The following is a 24,617-nucleotide window of genomic DNA, read 5'->3' on the forward strand; positions in this document are numbered from 1 at the left end:
TGTTATCCAAATTTTGACAAGTGGAATTTCCTTCAATCTAGTTCATGTGTTCTTTTGACAAGATTCTTTAGTTTTTGAAAGCCCCTTCCTTGCTTTCTGACACAAGTAAATATTCTAAGCTCTTCTTGTTAGTGCCCAGAACAAAGTCTGACACCAAATGAATGAATGCATGCATTTTACTCATTCCTCTGCTTCTTCCCTCATAACTCTCTCTTTTTAAAAGTTTTATTTATTTAAGTAATCTCTATATCCCACATGGAGCTTGAACACACAGCCTCAAAATCAAGAGTCCCATGCTCCTCCAACTGAGCCAGCCAGGCACCCTCCTGATAACTTTCAATTTACATCATCTATCAAGTCAGAAATTGGAACTTTCACATTATAGGGGATGCTCAAAAACCTCTCTGAGGTGATACCTTCCACTGACATCCCTTCGTTGTAGCTAAGCCCAGTCTGGTCACAACTCCTGGATCTGTTAAAAATAGCTCAATGCAGCCTCAACTGCTCCTAGTATCATGGCTATTTTTAGGACAGAGGAGGGGGTGAAGGAAAAATATGACCAAGGGTCACCTCCAGGGAGAAGCATCCCCTTTCACTGGCTCAGGATGAGGGGCCTTACCCACTGCCCAGAGATGCCCACTCCTGTGAATGACTCAAGTCTGGGAAGTAGATGGTCACATGACATGGTTTCCCTCAAAACTGTTTTCTGAATGCCAGGGAGATTTCCCGCTCTGCTGGGGTTGCAAAAAAACACAGTGCTCCAGGGGCAAATCGGTGAGGCCACTAAAATTCTATGCAGGCTCTGAACTTCTGAACTGCTGAAGAGTGGTCAATCTATAACTCAAGGAATATATGGATCAGTTCATTCATTCAGTTCATTGTCGTAAGTGCTGTTCTAGGTTCTGGTCTCCCAGCAGGGACTGAAACTGATAAACGTTCCTGCCTTGACTGGGTTCCAGCCAGGATCCCAGTCAGGAACTCAGATAAGATAATAAGGAACTAAACTATACAGTATGCCAGCTAATGGGTATGGAGAAAAATGATGCAGGAAAGGGGTTTGGACAGCGCTGGGATAGGGGTTTAGATGAACCATGTTTCTGATACTCTGACATTGGGGGCCTGGCTGAGCCTAGGAACACTGTCCCTCACAGGTTTAGCCAATTCCTAGAGCTAGTAAAGGGGTCTAATCCAGATTCCACATCCCAACTATCTCTTTTACTGGCTCTCATGCTCTGGGCCACTCTCCACCTGCCTTAGGGCCCAATGGCAGACAAGTAGACACAGTTCTTATGCTCTAGAACCTACTGAAATTATTCAGACTAGTCAATTCTGATCCTGCCCACCCTGCCTCATGTGTTCCTTTCTTCAGGAACCATAGTAAAGTCTCCCACCCATGTCTCTCTTTGCTCTCTTTGCCTCCTGACGGGCCCTGGTGGGCTCCCTGGGTGGCCCTGCATGGCACCGTGTGCCCCCTCCTCGTGGGAACTGAGAACTGAGAATAATAACTATCTTTTTTGTAGTGGTCATCTCCTGATCTGTTGGCCTCACCATACCTGATAATAAAACCCACATTTAAAAACCAGGGTTTGTGCATTTTAGGTGGGGTAGCTTGGTATGGCTTCACGGACATTGAAGAGATGAAATAAGCCACATGAATCTCTGGGAAAGAACATTCAGGCAGAGGGAGCAGCAAGTGCAAAGGCCCTAAGGCTGGATCGGGCCTATCTTGTTTGTGAAACAGTGAAGAGGTCAGCGTGGCTGGATCAGAGTGGATGATGGGAGCAGCAGGAGAGGTGATGGCGGGGATGTGAGGAAGCAGAGTGTGCAGAGCTTTGTGGTGCGTAGGTAGGGTTTTAGCTTTTGCTTTGAGGAGGTGGGAGCCATGGAGTGTTCTGAGGAGAGGAGGGACATGATCCAATTCAAGTGCTCTCAAGTGCCCCCTGGCTGCTGTGGCTGGAAGAGGCAGGAGGAGTGGTGCTGGGAGCCTAGAGCCCAGAAAGGTGACTGTGCTGGACCAGGCAGGAGATAGTGGGGGCTGGATCAGGGTGACAGCAGTTAATCAGGGACTATGAACATGAATATGCAGGCTGTCCCAGTAGCCTGGGTACAAATTTTTTTCCTTTAAATTTCTTGTTACTTTGAAAATTGTCTTTGGGAGAAAATAAATTAAATGCCCAGTTGTGTTATTTACAGATTATTTCACTCCAAATGTGGGCTGGCAGGGTAAAGCAGTCAGGGTTTTTGTTTCCATGCTGCAGTAATGGGCTCGCTGGGTCTCAATTTAAAGGATGGGTGATATAGAAATAATATCAGAGATGCTCAGAATTGACCAGAAGCTGGAGATGCAGGCTTGGAGAAAGGAGAGAAACCGAAGGAGCTCTGGGAGTCTAGTGGGTACAGTGAGGATTGTGCACTGCCGATGATAATGGTGCATGGCCGCAACCCTCAGTAAATAATCCTGGCTGCCGGTGTCTGCATCTTTTTGCCCAAGGGCCTTGTTTAAAGTTGCCAAGGCTGGAAGTGCCTGTGAACAAACAGCTATATCCCACCCCTGTCACCATCAGCAGCCCTCAGCCAATGACTAATAGCAGCTGGTGAATCAATGCCCCAGCTCCCTCGGCTCAGGTTCCCACCTGGCTCTGAGGGGTGTGAACTATGCAGTCCCACATCATTCCCCAGCAAAACTGAGCCTCAGTGGCCTGTGGGGGTAACTGGTTTATCAGTGCACTTGTATGGACTGCCTTTCCATTTCTGTCTCCCATCCCCAATCTGGGACTGGCATTTCCTGGAGTCACTTCCCAAGTAAACAATTTACCCATGAGTCCTTGGGTCAGGGTCTACTTCTGTGGGGAGCCCAAGTGAAGACACTTGCATGGGCAGAGTGTCCAGACCCAGGAATTTAGAATCTACATTGAAAGGTAAGGGCTGAGAAGTGGTATCAATATCAGTATCTAGAAATTTATCCCAAATTTCCCAGTTGCCTGGAGACAGCAGCCACTGAAACAGGAGCTGGGCACAGTGGGTTTCCCCAGGTCTGGGAGCACAGCTCTGTTCAGAGTTCCTTTCTTTCTGTTAGTACCCAGCTAACACTGGACATTGTGGGGAGTGGGTGGGGAGCTCCTGGCCAGGGCCCAGTGCATCCCTTCTCCTGGTCACGTATGTATTATCACAGGATGCCGGTGCACATTCTGGCTGGATAAAATGTTTGTAGGAAGTTTATCCTCAGCATGGCTGTGTTAGACAAGTCTTCCTTGGGGGCCAGCAAGAGGATTCAGAACCCAGGTCACATGGACAACAGCTCTGGCCACATGCTACCCCATCTCTGTCCTTCAGACATTCCCAAATGACCCTGGGCCACTCACCCTGGAGTCAAAGCAATGAGCCGGAGCAGGGGTTGGCCGAGCGTGGATCCCATGCCTGATCCAGGAGGAGACGCTGGTGTTGGAACAGCTCTTGTGCGAAGATGACTCTCAGAGGGGAATTCCCCCACCCAGCCCCCACTGAAAGGGAAAAAGGGGTGCTGATAAGAAGGCAGAAGGCTAAGTGCTGGAGAGCCAGAAATACAGCCAATGTCAGCTCTCCAGAGGGAATGAGGCGCTGTCATCTTTGTGATTTCTCTGTTGCACTTACAACAATTTTACAGAGATTTCTTTTTTTTACAGAAAGAAAGAAAGAAAGAAAGAAAGAAAGAAAGAAAGAAAGAGAAAGAAAGAAAGAAAGAAGAAAGAAAGAAAGAAAGAAAGAAAGAAAGAAAGAAAGAAAGAAAAAGAAAGAAAGAAAGAAAGAAAGAAAGAAAGAAAGAAAGAAAGAAAGAAAGAAAGAAAATTGTATCCTGTTCCACCAGATGTTACTGGTGTCCTCCCACCTTGGACCACCCTGGAGGTCACTTGCAAGCAGCTCCCTCTTACACCAACAACTGCCTTCAGCCCTCTGGATCAGTTTCCTAGGTTTGTTGTAACAATGGACCAGAAATAGTGGCTTTAAAAACAGAAACTAAGTTCTGGAACTCAGAAGTCCCAAATCAAGTTGTTGGCAATGTTAGTTCTTTCTGGACACTCTGAAGGAGAACTCGTCCCATGCCTCTCTCCTGGCCTCTGGTGGTTTCCAAAAATCCTTGGCATGTCTCGGCTTATGGCCATGTCATTCCAATCTCTGCCTCTGTCATCACGTGGCTTTCTTCTCCGCACATGTCTCTGTGTGTTACTTCTTCTTCTCAGGAGGGCAATCATTGGATTTAGGGTTTACCTGAAATCTGGGATGATCTCATCTCGAGATCCTTAATTACATCCTAAAAGATCCTTTTTCCAAATGAGGTCTTCACAGGTTTTGGGGTTGGGGGACGTGGACATTCAGGCCATGGTCCTCAGCCTGTGTGGGTAGAAGTTCATATGTTAAAATCCTAACCCCCAATGGGATGGCATTTGGAGGTGAGAATTTGGGGTGTAATTAGGTCATGAGAGTAGAGCCCTCTTTAATGGGATTAGTACCCTTATGAAAGAAACCCCTGAGACCTCTCTCTTTTATACCAACAGCTCCCCTCTGCACCAACAACTGCCTTCGGCTCTGACTATATTAGTCCAAGTGGAGACAGAGCAGTGAGTCGCTGTCTGCAATCTGGAAGAGGGTCTCACCAGGACCGGATCATGCTGGCACCCTGATCTTGGACTTCTAACCTCCTGTTGTAAGCCACCCAGCTTATGGCAATTTGTTATATCAACCTAAATGACTAAGAGCAGAGGCTAGTCAGAAATGCTGTAAAATTAATGCCTCCCAGTGGCCCTCAAACAATATGGGACAGGTGTTGAGGGATAGATGTTCCTTACTTCTTAGTGGGACAGTTCTGAGGGGTCTACTACATAGTCCTTCAGAGTGTCCTGACAGGATTGAGCCCTCATTCCTAAGGGAGGGGAATGTACTTGGGGCACATTGACTCTAAGATGGTCCCTAAAGGTGTCTGCCTCCTAGTATTCACATCTCATGCAATCCCCTTCCCTGTAGGGTGGTTGGTTATACTGCCTTCTAACCAACAGGCTGGGGCAAAGGTGATGGAATGTCAGTTCTGTGGTTATGCTACCTAGATGGGCTTCACTAGTGGGCTCTCTTCACTAGTGGGCTCTCTCTTGGTGGCTTTGATGAAACAGTCACTACGATGGGGACAGCCATGTGGCAAGGAACTGAGGACAATGCTAGTCAACAACCAGGAGGGAACCGAAGTCCTCAGTCTAACAGCCTGCAAAGAACTGAATCTGGCCAGCAACTACATGATCTTGGAAGTGGATCCTCAGCCAATCAAACCTTTGGTTGCAACTATAGTGCAACATCTTTGTAGACCCTGATGCAGAGGGCCCACCCAAGATATTCCTGGATTTGTGACCCTCAGAAACTGTTAGATAATAAATTGTGTTTTATTTTTGTCATTGTTTATTTATTTTATTTTAGAGGAGGTGGCAAAGGGAGAGAGAGGGAGAATCCTAAGCAGACTCTGCATTGAGCAAGGAGCCCAATGCGGGGCTTGATCCTGCGACCCTGAGATCATGAGCTGAGCTGAAACTAAGAGTCAGATGCTTAACCGACTGAGCCACCCAGGTGCCCCTAAAGTGTGCTATTTTATTTTATTTTATTTTTTTAAATTTTTTATTTATTTATGATAGTCACAGAGAGAGAGAGAGAGAGAGAGAGAGAGAGAGGCAGAGACATAGGCAGAGGGAGAAGCAGGCTCCATGCACCGGGAGCCTGATGTGGGATTCGATCCAGAGTCTCCAGGATCGCGCCCTGGGCCAAAGGCAGGCGCCAAACCGCTGCGCCACCCAGGGATCCCTTATTTTTTTATTATTATTTTTTAATAGTTTTTTTTTAAGATTTTATTTATTTATTCATGAGGGACACAGAGACAGAGAGAGAGCCAGAGACACAGACAGAGGGAGAAGCAGGCTCCATGCAGGGAGACTGATGTGGCACTCGACCCCAGGTCTCCAGGATCATGCCCTGGGCTGAAGGTGGCGCTAAACCGCTGAGCCACTGGGGCTGCCCTAAGTGTGCTATTTTAAATCGCTAGTTTCGGGTAACTGTTATACAGCAATAGCTAACCAATACCATGCTCATCATCACAACTTTTATTGACTTCACTTCTGTATCTTGCTTCTCCACTCCTTTACCCTGCTAGTTATTCCCCAGTAAACTACTTGCACTGAGATACTTATCTCCACGGCTGCTCTTGAGGAGATCCAGACTAAGACACCTGTCATTAGGATTATGGGCCATCTACTTTTGTTTATAGAAAACGCAGTGCATGTTGGAAAATGTCAAAGAACAGAAAGTGTCCTAAAGGTTTTACTAGTGTTCAGTTAGGTGGATTCACACCGAGCATCCATCCCAATGTCCTTCTGAGATATCTGTAATGCAGAGGCTGGACAGCAAAACATGGCACCTCAAAGAATCCCTTGCATCTAGAATGCTGGAGGTGAATTGCGTCCAACCAACTGGAAGCACACTAAGTTTGGAAGGTGTTGTGAGCTGGAGGCCAGCTTTTCAGTGCTTCAGCTTACTACTACTATACTACTAATAAGGATGATTGGTGAGACCTTGGTTTTCCATTTTTATTTTCTAGCAGAATTCTGATACCCAGGGCCTAGCTTTGGGAGTTTCAAGGGAAGTTTTGGTCCAGCTTCCAGTCTCAGAATCATGACCCTAGGACTGTGGCTTTGCAGTTAACATTTTGGGAAGTGGCCTCCAGTAGATACCCTTCTGTGTTAATTAAGGTAACAGAAGTTGCTATTACAGCTGGGTTTTAGGGCATCAGAAGGATGAATTTTGCTCATGTGAAGTCAGCAGAGTGTTTGGCAAATGGTTTCCCCTGTGGTTCTGAGACATCCAAGATGCCGAGGTCAAGATAAAATTAACCATGTGAGAGATTTGTTAGGGATGGTGATGGTGTGGGGAATTGAGGATGAAGCCAGGAGGCTGGGAGAGCCATGGGCAATGTGTAGCAGGAAGAGGGTGAAGCGGGGGCGGGGGGGGGGTAGGAAGGAAGGTAGAATGGGAGCAAATTAGGTGGCAGGGTAGGTCTGAGAGATCTGGCCAGGACTTTGAGTTCATTTTCCTGTCCCAGAAGAGTCCTGTATCTCCCAGGACCTGGCCTGCCTTAGTGTCCCTATTCCACTCAGTAACTGGTAGGGAGCAGCCCATGGGAAGCATGGCCTTGGCAGTGGTAGACTTCAGAATCCAGCTGCAGGGGTCTCGTTTTTTCTCCAAAAAATGCTGAGAGCAGGGTTAATCTTAATCGCTGAGAGGTGGAAGCAACCCATGTGTCCATCAGTGGAGGAATGGATAAACAATATGTGGGGTACACACACAGTGGAATTTAATTCAGTCTTAAAAAGAAATGAGTCGTGACGCCTGCTACAACATGGGTGAAACTTGGCAACATTGTGCTGAGTGAAACAATACGCCAGACAAAGAAAGACAAATACTACATGATCCCACTTCTGTGAGGTCCCCAGAGGAGTGACAGTCATAGAGACAGGAAGTAGAACGGTGGGTGCCAGGGGCTGGAGGAAAGGGACAGGGAGTTAGTGTTCAATAGTGATAGAGTCTCAGTTTTGCACAATGAAAAGAGTTCTGAAAATGGACAGTGTTGATAGTTGCACAAGAATGTGAAAGTACTTCATGCCATTGAAACGTACACCTAAAAGAGTTCAGATGGTAAATCTTTTGCAAGTGTGTCACAATTTTAAAAGGGGGGATTTTTTTTTTCTCCTGTAGCTTACCCTGCCTGATTCATGGAATCTTTCGGTTTTACATGCTTCATTCAACTGATGGGTAGGTAACAAAAGCTTCACGTGGCTTCTATGGCAAGATTCTCATCCTCAGAAGCTTGAGGTCATGCATTTCCCCCTTTCCTTGACATTCTAGTGAGTACTGACCTGGCTTTCTTTCCTGGGGAACTTTCCCTTGCAGCCAGAGGATGTTTTGTCTGGACTATGGCAGCTGGAAATGCCTGGGAATCAAAGTCCCTTTTAGTAATGCCTGACAGAAGGTGGTGGGTCAATACCCCAGCTCCCTCACCCCTCAGGTGGGCATACTCTCAGGGGCATGTTCTGCACTGGCTCCCAGGCTTCCCCAGAGAGTGATCCCTTCTAGTTACCCACGTGGTAGATCTCTGGCCAATGCATCCTTTCCTGGGTGCCTTCTTTCTCCATCTTACTTCCCTATTCTCCAGTGATGCGTCCTGTGGGCTGCTTCCTAAACACTTGACTTATCATCAAATCCTGGTCTCAGGGTTGACTTCTGGGAGAATTCAAATTAAGATACTCTCAAAATAGACTGAATATGTTAAGTCTATCCAACCTGAACGTGTGTGTGTGTGTGTGTGTGTGTGTGAAGACACAATTTGGAAAGGCAACATCTTACAAAGAGTTGGCACTGCCCCAATACAAGACTTTGTCTTGATGTCTCCTGTACCCAGAACAGAACCCCCAGTAGAGCCATGTGTCCTAGAAATGATTGAGTTGGTTTGTGATCTGAAGTGAGGTGAGAAAACTAAAGAATTGCATTTGCTATCAGCTCAGAATTGCTAACTGTTTCTTTTATATTTTGAAGTGGGTCGAGGAGGCATTGGCAGCGCCCCATTTCCCCTCTCAGCATGCAGCTGGATAGCACTGCAGACACTTCTGAGTGCAAAGAGCAAACGTACACCCATTATGTGCCCACTGACACCATCCAAGAATTTCCATTTTCTGACCCCACTTGGAAAATGACAAGGCTGTCAATATCTGTAAAAGCCTGAACAATTTCTTTGCTAAACACAACTTCAACTGGAAGAAAACCATAGATTTTCTTCCAGCTCAGGAGCACCTGCCATACTTGGCACCACACCTGGCGTGGCTGCTCTGGGGGATAATGGAGGGCTGCCTGCCCTCCTGAGTCACAGCCTCTCCGTAGGCACACACCATCGTCAGAGACTGCCAGCCTGCTGATAGGAGTCTCATTGCCCCTGTGCCAACCACCGACTTCCACAGAACCCAAGTCTTGAATCACTGCTCCTTCATGGGGGTTGGTCAAGAAATAGAAGCAGAAAACGGATTCTTTTTTATTGTACAGAAGTTGGCTGGCTTTCAAGGCAAATGCTTTTAAGACAAATGCTTGATTGGGCTTTGGGTAGAACTTTCTCATGTTTTTGCTCACTTCCAGAGATCAACCAAGTGTTGGCAGGACTTTGGGACCATCTGAATGAGGGGGACGTCAAAGCCCTGTGGTCACCATTATGGATTTTGTGAAAAACCGGAGAACTTTTTTGGTCAAATCGCCAGGCTGTGAGAGATCAGAGACTAACTCTGTGGAAATTTTTGACTCTAGCAGAAGACTTTTGCAGCCTGGGGTGGAATGATAGCAATCTGCAGATACATAATTAAAATTTACTTTCCTCAGGGGCACCTGAGTGGCTCAGTCTGTTAAGCAGCTGCCTTCAGCTCAGGTCATGATCTCAGGGTTCTGGGATCGAGCCCCACATTGCACTCCATGCTCAGTGGGGAGTCTGCTTCTCCCTCTCCCTCTGCTCCTCTCATCTCCCCCTCCACCTGGCCCCGCTTGTGCTAGTGCTCATACCCTCTCTCTCAAACAAACAAATAAATAAAATCTTTAAAAATTTACTTCCGGGCAGCCCGGTAGCTCAGCGGTTTAGCGCCGCCTGTAACCCGGGGCGTGATCCTAGAGACCCAGGATTGAGTCCCGGGTCAGGCTCCCGGCATGGAGCCTGCTTCTCCCTCGGCCTGTGTCTCTGCCCCTCTCTCTCTCACTGTGTCTCTCATGAATAAATAAATAAAATCTTAAAAAAAAAAAAAGAAAAGAAATTAGTAAGAAAAGAATGTAGGCTCTTTAAAAAAATAAAAAATTTACTTCCCCTATTAAAAGAGATTTATAAGGTGTTTCTTCTTCTTCTTATTTTTTAAAGGTGTTTCTTATTGATACAACTCCAGAGTAGCAGGAAATATTTGACCCCAGCTTTGTGTGCCCATCTCCCAGCTTCTTCAAGCTTACCTGCTATTTGCTTACACTGGTGACCTTCAGAGGGTCACTTATGGGCCCTGGAGCCAACTTGCTCATATAGGAGGGCCAGAAGTGCCTGGGAGTGTATATATCTCACCTTGCACCTGCATCCCAGGTGGCCAATTGCTGTTGGATTTAGGAGGCTGTTATGGACTGAGTGTTTGTGTTCCTGCAAAATTCATGTGTTGAAGCCTTAACCCCAATGTGACAGTATTTGGAGATAGGGCCTTTATGAGGTAGTTAAGATGATAAGGTATTAAAGATGAGACCCAAAAAAAAAAAAAAAAAAAAAAAGATGAGACCCTGGTCAGATAGGATCGGTGTCCTTATAAGAAGAGAAAGAGAAATTAGAGCTCTCTCTCTTTATGCATGTACAGAGGAAAGGTCATGTGAGCATACTGAGGGAAAGCAGCCATTACAACCCAAGACAGGAACCCTCGATAGACTTCTAACCAGTTGGCACCTTGATCATGGACTTCCAGCCTCTGGAACTGAGAGAAAATACATTTTGGTTGTTTAAGCCTCCCCACCCCGTCTCATTACATGGTACCTTGTTATTGCAGCCCTAACAGATGAATACAGGGTTCCAAAGCTAAGCTCCCTTGCCTGAGGTGTAATTTATGCCCTAGAACTCTCTGCTGGATCAGTCTGAGGTCAGATCTGCACTTCACATTGAATACTTGTGTTGCTCCCTCCCTTTGCCTGTTCTGATCCCCACCCTCCCTTCGTGGTTATCTGGGAGTGCTGCTGCTTCTTCTCCTTCTCCTTTTTTTTTTTTAATTTTTATTTATTTATGATAGTCACAGAGAGAGAGAGAGAGAGAGAGAGAGAGAGAGGCAGAGACATAGGCAGAGGGAGAAGCAGGTTCCATGCACCGGGGGCCTGATGTGGGATTCGATCCCGGGTCTCCAGGATCGCGCCCTGGGCCAAAGGCAGGCGCCAAACCGCTGCGCCACCCAGGGATCCCTCCTTCTCCACCTCTTCCTCCTCCTCCCTTTCTCTCCTTTTCCTCCTCCTTTTTCACAGGGAGCAAAGGGAGGGGCAGAGGGAGAAAATTTTTGTTTTTAAAGATTTTATTTATTCATGAGATACAGAGAGAGAAACAGAGACACAGGCAGAGGGAGAACAGGCTCCCAGTGGGGAGCCCGATGTAGGACTCCATCCCAGGACCCTTGGATCACGACCTGAGCCAAAGGCAGACACTCAATCACTGAGCCACCCAGGCATCCCAGAAGAGAGAATCTTAAGCAGGCTCTATGTCCACCTCGGAGCCGAATGTGGGACTCCATCTCAGGACCCTGAGTTCATGACCTGAGCCAAAATCAGGAGTTGGCACTTAACTGACAGTGCCACCCAGGTGCCCTGAGTACTTCTTAATAAATCATTTGCATCTGAATTCTTGTCTCAAGTTCTACTTCTGGGAATATTTGACCTAAGAAATTAAGTGATGCAGAACTTCACCAAAGGTAACCTGAATACTGAGTTGAGGACACAGAAGCTGCTGGGAAATGAATCCCACTTGCAGAGATTTGATAATTTCTATTAGTGGGAGTTCCTTGGCTATTAGTCAGATTAAGCAATGTCAGCTGCTACAGTAGGCAATTCCTGAAATCTCAGTGCCTTTACACAACAAAGGTTTATTTCTCACTCACATGCAGTCTGAGGTAGGTTGGGCAGCCCCATCTTCCATCTTATAGCTGTACCAAATGGAATGCATAGTTTCTGAGGTTATTGGGTAGAGGAGAAACACCAGTTCTTAACTGCTTTTGTCTGGAAATGGCATGCATCATTTTTGCTCACAGTTCTTTGGTTGAAACTACTCATCTGACCCTAATCAAAATGCAAGGGATAGGGGCACCCAGGTGGCTGAGTCAGTTAAGCATCTCTTGGTTTTGGCTCAGGTCATGGTCTCAGGGTTGTGAGATTAAGCCCCATGTTGGGCTCTGTGCTCAACATAGAGTCTGCTTGAACTTCTCTCTCCCTCTCTTTCTGCCCCTCCTCCTGCTCTCTCTCTCTCTCTAAATTAATAAATAAAATCTTTAAAAAATGCAAGGAGTATTAGGAAATGTAGAGAAGCACACAGGCTTTTTTGGGAATCACAGTTTGTTCTTATAGTGGAGTTGCATCTTATATGATGATTAGGTTCTGAAGACAGTGAGAAAGGCAAGAGCTGCATGTGACCCACATTACCTTTGAAAATCATTTAGGAAGGCAACATCAACATGATTTGTAGGCTCATATTGTCTTTCAGTACAGAAAATAATAACAGAAAATGTCTTTCTTCTGCATTTGCAGGCAAAAATTAATAAATGCTTCTATGGGATGCCTGGGTAGCTCAGAGGTTGATCATCTGCCTTTGGCTCAAGATGGGATTCCAGATTTCCAGGATCAAGTCCCGCACTGGGCTTCTTGCACAGAGCCTGCCTCTCCTCCCTCTGCCGGTATCCCTGCCTTTCTTTCTGTGTCTCTCATGAATAAGTAAATAAAATCTTTTTAAAAAATTAATAAATGCTTCTAAAGTTTTTGAAATTTTGCTAATTAAACTAAAATTTGAACGTACTTGTGAATTTCAGTGACAAGGCATATGGTTTCTTCTTGAATAAGAAGCTGGACTAAACCCCAAAAACATGAACCATAAAATGTTGACAAGTTAGACTTCATCAAGATTAAGAAATTTTCTTCAACAAAAGAGACCACTGAGAGAACATAAAGTCAAGTCCTGCGCTTGAAGAAGTATCTGCATTGCATATACTTGTCTCAAAGGACTCATATTCAGCATATATAAAGAATTCCTGCAAACTTGTAAGACAGATACATGAATAGCAAAATAGGCAAAAGCCTTGAACAGGCTGGGTGATTCTGCTTCAGGTTGTGTATTATTTGGGTTTAGTTGGTGTCAAGTTGAGGACTGGGTTTACTCTTCTCCAGGGGAAGCAACTCCCTGGGGTATGCTCTTCTCCTGATGAATGAATGGAGTGCAAGAGCTAAATTAAATCATACAGGAATATTTAAAACCTTTGTTCACATCTGCTAACCTCCGTTGGCCAAAGCAAGTCATCTGAACAAGCCTAGTGTCAGTTAATTGGGGAAATATACTCCACCCACAGTGGGAGGCCGTTGTACAATCACACGAAAAGAGTGTGGGTGTACTGCATTTCTGGAAGTGCAATCCCATCGATCATAGCTGTCATGGTTAGGTTATGGGAGGAAAAGAGGTCCTTACTCAATGGACAACAGATGTGAGAGATAGTGTGAGTTCTTCTTCTTCTTCTTCTTTTTTTTTTTTTTAAGATTTTTATCTATTTATTCATAGACACAGAGAGAGAGAGAGGCAGAGACACAGGCAGAGGGAGAAGCAGGCTCCATGTAGGGAGCCTGATGTGGGACTCGATCCTGGGACTCTAGGATCACGCCCTGGGCCGAAGGCAACCACTAAACCGCTGAGCCACCCAGGGATTCCCAAGTTCTAATGACATCTTTGGCAGCCCTGGATCCAGTCATGCTTGCAGCTGGATTCAACTTTGGCATTCCCAGAATCACCAATTGATATATCCCCCTGCCGCTTCCCTTTATGATAAAGCTATTTTGGATCAGGATCCTGTCACCTACAACCACATGATTCCTAACATACACTCTCCTTCACAGTAAATTCAAGTGTTCATTTCTTTTCACCAACAACAGCACTAGGTATTAATATTCTTTTTCAGTTTTTGCCAAATTTCCAGTATTATTTGCCAGTAATATCAAATACCTTCATATACCTACTGACATACCTACTGACCATTTGTATTTCTCCTTTGTGAACTGAATTTGGCTTACTTTTGGGATGCGCTGATTCTTCAAACTGGAGTTGGGTTTGCAACAGGGATACATTTCCCAAGTGTTTGGGTACTGAAATGGTTTTGCTGTTGATTATAATATCCCCCCAGGCTGAGAATGTTTCTACCCTTATGTAGCCAATGTCTCTTGTTGAAATGAGCACAGAATGACTTGTGTCACCTTTTCCTAACAGCATCAATGAATGTTATTTTGGGTTAGAGAGCAAGACAGAAGGTGAGACAGCTGTCACAAGGTCCCCGAAAGTGGTATCATATATCACAATTTCATGGTGACTGGTCTTTGGAAGCATGACACTTTCCTAGGACAAATCTAATGCTTGAAAGAGAATGTGCTATTCAAAAAACAAAAACAAACAAACAAAAACAAACAAAAAAACACCCCCTCCCCCCAACAAAACCCTGAATATATGAATCCAACTAATTTCGGGAAGAGGGGAACAGCACAGAAAGGGGAACATTGTTTAGGAAACAATTCATTGTCATGTGAGATCTGAGACTAGAATTTGGGAATCTCAATGCTTAGCTCCTAATTCTTAGGGGGAGGCAGGGGTGTGAACTGGTTGAAATCCTTGCTCCACAAAGTGTGTTCCATGGCTTAGCAGCACCAGTAACACATGGGAACTTTCTAGAACTGCAAATCTCCACCTCTGCCCTGGATTCCTGAATCAGAACTTCCTGCATGGGCTTTGGAGCATGATAAACTAGAGTGAATTCCAGCCTCTGTTATGCATCATTTTTACTGCGATATTTCTCAGTCCAGAGACACTTTCAACCTGAAATCTAGCCACACAGATTGTGATAGATCACAGGTTGTGACATATCATTGCCTCTGCTGTTTGCCCAAGGTGGTTATCCCTTTCTTTCTAATTGGTCAGCGGGGAGACGGATAGTACTGCAGTCACCATGGGATTTAGCAGCAGTGGTGTATTTAGAACACTTCCCCATGTGTGGGAGGCTGATTAGCTACATTTGCTAAGTACCTAACAGCTGCTATTAGCCTTTAATGATCTTAATTCCCAAAGTAGCTTGGTAGCAAAAAGAGCCGTTCTCAGATTTTTCCCTGCCAAGGTTCCCAGGGGACAGACATTTGCTTTCAGCATCTGTGTGTTAGAGACCCGAATGGAACATTCTCTGGATCCTGAAGATTTCTAGCCAAGGGGGTTAGTAACAAAGCCCATATTTGGCAGAGGGATGAAACCCTGGTATTGAAATTGCTTTGACTTTATCCCATGGGCGAACAGAGTATGTTCTCTCAAAGTGTTTGCCTTTAGAGATGAACTAGAAAGAAGGTTTTTGTTCTATGTTCAAGAGCAGTTTGCCTTCTTTGTACTAAATTGCCAGTCAGGTGTTTTGTGAGCTTTCTTGTTCACAGTTCTGGGAATGCCTTTGGCATCTCTCCAAATAATTACTTTGCAGGTAAATGCAAAGTCACCTTTTTGAAAATGGATTTTTGGCTAAAGTTTTAAAACTCCAGCTGTACCACTTACTAGCTGTGTGTAACTGGTCACATCACTTAGTCTTTCTATATCTTAATTTTCTCATTTATAGAACGAGATTAATACTAGTAACTATAACAATAATAGGATTAAGTGGATTAATGCAGGTAAAGTACTTAGAATAGCGCCTGGCATATCATATGTAAACGTTAGCTGGTATGATTTTACTATTAGTGCGAACAATTGTCAAGTCACATCATGCTCTTCCTTATCCCTGCCCTCCATGGCAGGTGTTGTCATCTCCCCCCAGGAATCCCTCCCCTGTTCATACTTTTGGTAATAGAATGCCCTTGAGTTTTGGCAGAGGACATGGTTATTCAGCTTCTCTTGCAGCTGGATATATAAGGACATGAGACCAAAGCTCCAGCAATAGAACATAGTAACAGCAATACATAAATCTCTGTGTTGCCTCCTTTAGAGGAAATGCTTGTCCTCTGCTTTTCTTCCCCCCACCCTCATGACAGCTGGAATAAGGACATGGTGATAGGCCAGGTTGGGCATGTGGTTAAAGACATATGCTAGGGGCACCTGAGTGGCTCAGTGGTTGAGTGTCTGCCTTTGACTTAGGTTGTGATCTCAGGGTCCCGGGATTTAAAGTTTATTGGTCAGTTAGTAGACCCTAAGGAAGTGGGTCTGGTCCCATCTAGCCTGTGGACATAGATGAGGCCACATTAACATAAGTGCCTGAATTTCAATAACTCCTTATTTTCTGCCTGTAGGACCTCATTATCTCTTCTCCCACATTGTGTTGGAAAATTCTTTTTTTTTTTTTTTTTTTAGATTTTATTCATTTATTCATGAGAGACACACAGAGAGAGGCAGAGACACAGGCAGAGGGAGAAGCAAGCTCCATGCAGGGAACCCAATGCGGGACCCATCCCGGGTCTCCAGGATCACGCCCTAGGCCAAAGGCAGGTGCCAAACTGCTGAGCCACCCAGGGATTCCTCTTTTTTTAAATATATATTTTATTTATTTATTCATGAGAGAGACAGAGACATAGGCAGAGGGAGAAGCAGGCTCCATGCAGGGAGCCCGATGTGGGACTTATTCTGGGACTTATTCTCCAGGATCACTCCCTGAGCTGAAGGCAGACGCCCAACTGCTGAGCTACCCAGGTGTCCCTGTGTTGCAAAATTCTGAGGGATTAATTTGTATCCAGGTAAAGGTCTATTCACAACAGGTTTGTTGCTGTTAAAGTCCCAATGACAGCCACTTTGTTACCTTCTCTAGTACTTTCCATGGGTGCCCTGCTCTTCTGGATGCTAGGGCCCATGATCCTTGTTAATGGCCTTCTTGGCTCTCATGGCACCCAAGTTGCCAAGGTTCCTTGCGGGGGGAATGGTTTTTCCTTTAAAGCTGTCAAGATTACATTTCAGTGTGGTGGGCTTTCGATCACTGCTGTTGGAAAGTCTGCTAATTAACCCTGACGTTCCTTTGTAGGTAAGGTGTACTCTGGCTGCTTTAACGATCTTTCTGTCTTTGGTGTTTACAGTTTCACCAAGATGCATCTAGGCATCCATTTATTTGTTTTATCTTGCTTGGGATAGGTTATGCTCCTTCAATTAGTGGACTTTACATTTTTCATAAGTCTTCAAAAATTTGCAGTTCTTATCTTTGAGTTTTGCCTTTCCTCTATTTTCTCTATTACTTATCCTCCTGGGTCTTTGATTAGATGTCCTCAAATCAGCTAGGATGAAGTTTCCACCACCTCACAGAATGGATGTTTGAACTAGTAATGAAATTGTTCCAAAAAATGAAATTACATCTTCTCTTAGGTATCTACATGGGGAACTGAAATTCACACTTGCAACATCCTCAGGGGTTCAACCGAAGAAAGTCCAAATTCCTAAACCAGGAGTTGGCAAACTATGGCCCACCAACCAGATTTGCTGGCTGCCTGTGTTTGTAATTAAAGTTTTGTTGGCACACATTAAGTTTATTGGCCATGCCCACTCACCTACATATGATCTATGACTGCTTTTGTACTACAATGCCAGAGTTGCAATATAGATGGGATAGCCTGAAAACGAACAAACAAAATAATTTATTATCTGGTTCCATTTTTTAAAAAAGATTTTATTTATTTATTCATAGACACACAGAGAGATAGAGGCAGAGACACAGGCAGAGGGAGAAGCAGGCTCCATGCAGGGAGCCTGATGTGGGACTCAATCCTGGGTCTCCAGGATCACACCCCAGGCTGCAGGCAGCCCCAAACCGCTGCGCCACCTGGGCTGCCCTATTATCTGGTTCTATACAGGACTTTGCCAACCCCTCTATAGATCAAGCTTTCAGTCCTTCCACAATTTAAGAGCAGTTTTTCAAATATATACCCCACTACTCCACCACATAAACTTTCTGGCTAATTAAAACTGGTATGTACAAAGTCCACTAAGTCATTAGCTCTAATTTTTTTTTTTGTCCCCACTACAATTAAGGGGGAACTAAGACCCCGCCTGTTCCCACTTTTCAGTGGAAAACAATTGGGTGGTAAAAACAGTGTCATCCTAAAAGTTGGAGAATTGTGGGAACATCTGCTTTAGCAATACACGTGTAGATGATTCCTATTTTCACTCAATGCATACATGACTTAAAGTCTACTTATTGAAAAATTATAGACCAAACATACTGCTGATGCAAATGAGTGTTATTAAGCCCTGTAGGATTTGCCAAACACCCCACAACAAATTATATTGACAATAACAAGCTAAACCCACCACGATTTATCATTAGCTAAGCAAAAAGAACAGCATTTGAAAACCATGGCCAACTCGGGATGCCTAGGGGGTTCAGTTGGTTAATTGTTAGCTCAGGTCGTGATCTCAGGTCATCAGATTGAGCCCTGGGTTGGGCTACAGGTTGGTTGTGGAGCCTGCTTAAGATTATCTTTCTCCTTCTACTACTTCTCCCCTCCCTCCCCTAAAAAAAATGGTCTGGGTTTTTTTTTTTTTTTTAAGTAGGCTGCACACCCAGTATGGAGCCCAACATGGGGCTTGAACTCATGATCCTGAGACCAAGACCTGAGCTGAGATCAAGATTGGCATGCTCAACCAACTGAGCCACCCAGGCACCCCCACCCCCCAAAAAGAAAGAATCATGGCCAACTCAAGATAACACAAAGACAAAACATTCCTTTAGAAAATTATGGAAATTCCTGCCATTGGTGTACATGTGTGTATAATGCCATGGAGTAATATTTGGCAGAAAGACTTATAGGTGGAATACCACATTTAAGTGCTCAATAAACTATAGTGTGTTTCTCTCTCTCTCTCTCTTTTAACATTTATTTAAGAGAGAGAAAGAGAGAGTGCGAGCGAGTGCATGTGAGTGGGGGAAGGGGCAGAGGGATAGGGAGAGAGAGAATCCTAAGCAGACTCCATGCTGAGCACAGAGCCTAATAATACAAGGCCCTATCCCATAACCCTGAGACCACCACTGGAGCCAAAATCAAGAGTTGGAAGCCCAACTGACTGAACCACCCAAGTGTCCCAGAGTGTCTATGTTTTGGGAGGTAACTTGACAGTGATTCCATTTGTTCTAAACTCTTCCATATAAGTTCTAGATAGGCCTTGGCAAACAAGTGCTTTCAATTCCTTGGGTGTTTGTGTTTGCAGTGAACATGGATGTACAGATAGGTCTTTGAGACATTGATTTCATTTCCTATGGCTATATACCCAGAAGTACAATTGCTGGTAGCTCTATTTTTAATATTTTAAGGAATCTCTATCCTGCTTTCTTTAGTGGCTGCCTCAATTTACATTCCCAAGGGTTACCTTTCTTCCACATCCTCACCAACATCTGTTATCTCTTGTCACTTTGATAAAAACCAGGCACCTTTCCTTGGTCTCAAACCATTTTGGAGCTGCTGGAGAGACTGCCCCTGTTCTCCCTGGAGATCTCAATTATGTGAGTCATAGCTCTTTTTGTTTTTAATACCCTTCGGTATGTGGGTGCCACACTTTCATCCACTTTATGATCAAAACCAAACTTGGAGCCAGGGTCCCTCTGCTCTCCAGGTGACCATAATATATGGAGAAGGAAAGCTCAATTTTTTCTGAAGCAGCTTTGCTTTACGTGGTTGAGAGAAAACAAAAAAGAAAGATAACTAATCCACATAAAAAGGGAAAACACAAAATAGAGGTTTCCCAACCTCAGATTTTACCAAAGTTGAGCTGAGACTGGGTGGTGTCTTCCAATGTGGATATGACCCCTTGCCTTCTTTTCTTACCATCTGTCTTCTCCTGGACAAGGGGCCCTGATTTTCCTGTGCCAGACAGCTCTGCATGCAGGCTTTGGGCTTTTGTGGGAGGAGAAGCTGTTAGGATTGATGGCTCTGGGAAGCAGAGAGGAAAGGAAGGAGTGGCAAGGGTGCTGGTCCTAGGAAGACCCTTGAACAGGTTCTGAGGCTACATGGATGAAGAAAAAGTGGTTTTCCTGAGACTTTGGGAGACCCAAAGGGCCCAAGCTACACTGCTCTGGGGTAAGATGACACAGAGGAATCACAATGTTGGGGAGGTACTTCCTACTGCAGAAACAGATCTGGGAAAGGATGCATTTTTAGGAATACTGTTGGTCCTACAAGATGTAAAGAACTTCCAAGGATCTCTCATTGCAGGAAAAAGAAGTGTGAGCTTGGGCAGGAGAAGTCACTCATGGATGTGGATGTCACCAATGTGTCTGCTCTTGGGAAACTGAGCTCTGGTAGGGGTTGGGGAGTCTGAGACTCTTATTCAGAGATTAGGGGCTCAAAGGGAGGCCAAGTGGTCCCAGGTCACTGGTGGTCCTGGTTCCTGGCAGAAGCACAGGCAAACCCACTCTGGAGGGATGCTTCCCCAATATCAGATTTAGACCCACAAGACTCCTACTCAACAAGACTGAGGGATGGGACTTAATAGTGTAAAGAACTGAATACCCGAGGAAGATTCCATGGCCGCATGGAGATCAGTCTTGGAAAGCAGTGGGTGAGTGTCTTGGGAAGCATCTCTTCTAAGTTAGGAACAAGGCTCAGGTGAGTTATTCTTTTTTTTTTTTTTTAAGATTATTTATTTATTTATTCATGATATACACAGAGAAAGAGAGAGAGAGAGAGAGAGAGAGAAGCAGGCTCCATGCAGGGAGCCCAATGTGGGACTCGATCCCGGGACTCCAGGATTACTCCCTGGGCTGAAGGCAGGCACTTAAACTGCTGAACCACCCAGACTGCCCAGGTGAGTTATTCTGTTGTCATTTAGCACCTTATTTTTTTTTTTTAATTTTTAAGGTATTTATTTATTTATGATAGTCACAGAGAGAGAGAGAGGCAGAGACACAGGCAGAGGGATAAGCAGGATCCATGCACCGGGAGCCCGACGTGGGACTCGATCCCGGGTCTCCAGGATAGCGCCCTGGGCCAAAGGCAGGCGCCAAACCGCTGCGCCATCCAGGGATCCCATTTAGCACCTTATTATAGGATGAGCCATCATCCTGGCTTGCCATGGACTTTCCTAGTGTTAGCGCCACAGTATCCCAGGAGCTCCTTCAGCTCAAGGAAAACCAGAATGGTTGGTTACTCTCTTCCTTAATGGTTTCATTAAATCAGAAACCACAGCAAGTCAGTAAGTGTGTGTATAAATTGATGAGTTCATTTGTTCTATAGATATGTATTGATTCTTGGTGTATTCTGTTGGGGGCACAGCAATGAACAAAGACCACATGCTTTCTGACTCATCATGTTCACCTTCAAGGAGGACACAATGGTGTGTAATTGCCAGTGGTGAGTTTCTCTGATGGAGATGCTTAGGGAGTAGAATCAGGAGCCTGGTTCAGAATGAGGAGGTAGAGAAGACCTCTCTCCAAAGAAACATTTTGATCCTGATGATTCCAATACCAATATCAATATGTGAGTTTCTTCCCCCATCACCAAGCAATTCTAGATGCCAGCTGGGTGTCCTACAATTCAACCCGATTCTGACACTCTCTACCTGAAGACAGCATTAGATTCCCCAGGTTAAGGGCCGAGGGCCGTAAGATTGCCCTCACTCCAGACACCAGTTGCAATCTCAGGTTGATACTTATGCTTCTGACCAATGGGTATAAATCAGGGGTTCCCATTACCCCCTCCTTTGATGAATTTGCTCAAGTGTCTCACAGCACTCAGGAAACTAGTTTACTCACTAGATTACTGGTTATTACAAAGAATATTAAATGGTATGAATCAAGAGCCAGATGAAGAGAGACATAGGGTGAGGTCCCAAATGAAAGAGCTTCTGCCACCACGGAGTCTGGAAGCATTGTGGTTTACTACACCGGAAACTCTCCAAACCCCATTTTATGCATTTTATGGAAGCTGCATTACACAGGCATGATTGAATAAATCATTAGCCATTGGTGATTGAACTCAACTTCCAGCCTCTTCCTTCTGCGGAGGTTAGAGGGTGGTGCTGAAAGTTCAACCCCCTGATCACATGGTTGGCTGCCCTGGCAACCAGTCCTCATCCTTAAGTGTTTTCCAAAAGTCAATTCATTAACATAACAAAAGATACCTTTATCATGCTTATCACAGGAAATTCCAAGGGATTTAGGAGCTCTGTGCCAGAAAGTGGGACAAAGATCAAATATATTTTTCTTCTTATAAATCACAATATCACAGATCCTAAGATTCCCTATCTGTTTGTCAATCCCAGGAAATTCCCACGATTTCCTGCCTGTTGATCAAGTACCTGGAATCGTCACTGGCCAGGTGCCTTATCACCTCAGGAAATCCTCATGTTAACCCCCCCACTACCCCACAAGTGAGAAAATGGTCTCCTAGGCAGCGAGGTTAAAGTTCTCTCTGACTATAGATCACATCGCTGGGGGTTTATTCCCCAGGACAAGGGAAGAAAAAATCCAGACCCTGTATACTGATTTCTGTACAACTCCCAGCAACTGTGAACAGAACACTCAGGGGAATGTTTCTTCCCTTTTGTTGCTCTGTAATAAATCCTCAAAAATATTGCCCTGAAGCAATGTGGTATAACGCCTAAAATTAAAGGTCAATATTATGGGCGTGGCAGCCTTACCATCCGGCAAAACTGGGAGGGGCCGAGATGGCCTGAACCCAGTTCTTCCCCTACCCCACTCCCACCCTGAAGGACCCCTGGCCAAACAATCCTCCTTATCAAACAGGCCAACCACAGTCCTCACCCTTGGAATTATTCAAACAAGCAATTACATCTTCCTGTGAACAGGAAGAGCCACCTCCACCTCTTATTACTATAAAACTTGTCTCCCATAGTTCCTGTTGTTCATTCTGTTCCCTAGAGCAACCCCCTTGCATGGCCCTGCCCTTCTTTCCCCAGGCTGTGAGTATATGTGATTAACCTACTGGTCTCATCTGTCCAGTGTCAGGTGTTGCATGCTCAGCCATCCCCTTACCCTAAGGCAGGAACCTCCCTCAGCAATGAGGTGCAGGGCAAGCGATTAAAACAAGCAGTGGGTTTTGTCCTTCCCTCCTCTTCGCGTTCTCACCACCCAGCAAATCTAAGGGATACCACACACCCCTGTTAGAAATACTGTAGTTGTAGGCCTTGTTTAACAGGGATGGGGCTGCCCCATGCAGGGTGGATAGTTTTTGTAAGTACGCGCGCATGTAGGGTTAAAAAGCCCCCCCCCCCGCCCCCCCGTGGAATCCTATTAGGCCATAAAAAGGAACAAACCATGGACCCTCACAAGAACTTGCTCACAAGAACTTGGCAGGATTTCAAGGAATTATGCTGAGCGAAAAAAGCCAATCTCAAAAGCCCCATGTGGTGTGATTTCATTTATATAAGGGTCTCGAGCTGACAAAATTATAGAGATGGAGAATAGATTAGTGGTTGCCAAAGGTAAAGGAAGGGAAATTTGTGATTACAAAGGGTTAGCATGAGGGAATTCTTTTGGGGAGATGGAACAGTTCGTATCTTGACTGTGATGGTGGTTCTACAAGTCTATGCATGGGATAAAATTGTATGAAACACAGACACACACATGTGCACATACACACATGTGCACACATGGCCTTCCAGGCCATGTGCTTCCATCACCCCCAAGCCACAAAGCTTCTAATTTCCCAACTGCCCAATGTAAGATTGATTATACTTTTACTTATTTTGATTGAAAAAATCAATGGCTGCATTGTTTCTAACATCACAGTGGCTCTGCACTTTTACAAGGAGTAGAGAAATTCCATGTGATTAACCCCTCAGTCAACAAATATTTGTTGAGTACTTCACACTGCGTAGATTGTCCATACCTCCTTGGCTTTCAACTTTCTTATGCACATCAAGGCTTTTTGTCATCTGCAACTTTTTTTTTTTTTTTGTAATCTGCAACTTTGACTCAGCCTCAGGGCTTTCTCAGGCTGCAGGAATTTATGAGGATCACATACGAGATTTGCTAGATTGTAGGGGAGTAAATAACCCAAGAGCAGCCCTCATCCAGTGATGCTTGGAGCTGGAGGATAAATACCCCAGCTCCTTCACCCCTCTGGAGCAATAACTCTGAGGTGCAACTTCTACACTGTCACCCAAATTTTCCCAGTGGAATTGGTGGTCAGTGGTAACCTGTTCACTAACACACCTGCATTGACCTCCTTCCTTTTCCTGTTTCATGTCTCTACTAATGCATCCTGGGTCCACTGCTCAAATAAACTACTTGCTCTTTAATCCTTGTCTTAAGCTCTGCCTCCGTGGGATCCCATTTGAGACAAGGCATCACACTTGGTACTGTGGTGCCTATTGGTTAAACAGAGGGGAAGTCAGATATATGCACAATGGCAAAAGAAGGGTATTAAGTTACGTTGGGTCTTTGCCAGAGGCCAAGTGCTTTTACCTTTGTTTTTCTCACTTTTCCCCAGTGGCAGATCACCATGAAATATCAGCTTCATGTGTGTTAAGAAATTGAAGAACAGAAGTGCCTGGCTAAGAAACCTGGGTCCTTGAGTGACACATTGAACAGAGCCACCCATGAACTAGGACTTCCCTCTCTGGACTGTTTGCAAGAGAGAAATAAACATGATTCTCATTAGACCATTCTATTGTGGGGCCTCGTTGTTACAACAGCTTATCCTGGTATCCTAATAAATACATTATACATAATGAGAGAAGTAGAGGTGAAGGAAGATTTTCCCTTTCCTTTTGGAATTTTTTGTACTGTTTGAATTATGTAACTACACACACTCACACACACACACACACACACACACCAATGGGATTATCTAGAAGGTTATAGGTCAGTTTT

At 44.9% G+C, this 24,617-nt stretch overlaps 1 long non-coding RNA gene across 1 annotated transcript; it reads left to right on the forward strand.

Annotated features, from left to right (window-relative positions):
- The first annotated feature begins 3,734 nt into the window (after positions 1-3,734).
- LOC144289358 (uncharacterized) lies at positions 3,735-12,547 on the forward strand. The gene is made up of 4 exons (XR_013357273.1): positions 3,735-3,947; positions 4,533-4,681; positions 7,762-7,818; positions 12,340-12,547. It is a non-coding gene; the product is annotated as an uncharacterized LOC144289358 (long non-coding RNA).
- Positions 12,548-24,617: the final 12,070 nt, after the last annotated feature.

The sequence above is a fragment of the Canis aureus genome, chromosome 19, assembly GCF_053574225.1.
Source record: "Canis aureus isolate CA01 chromosome 19, VMU_Caureus_v.1.0, whole genome shotgun sequence".
Taxonomy (NCBI): Eukaryota; Metazoa; Chordata; class Mammalia; order Carnivora; family Canidae; genus Canis; species Canis aureus.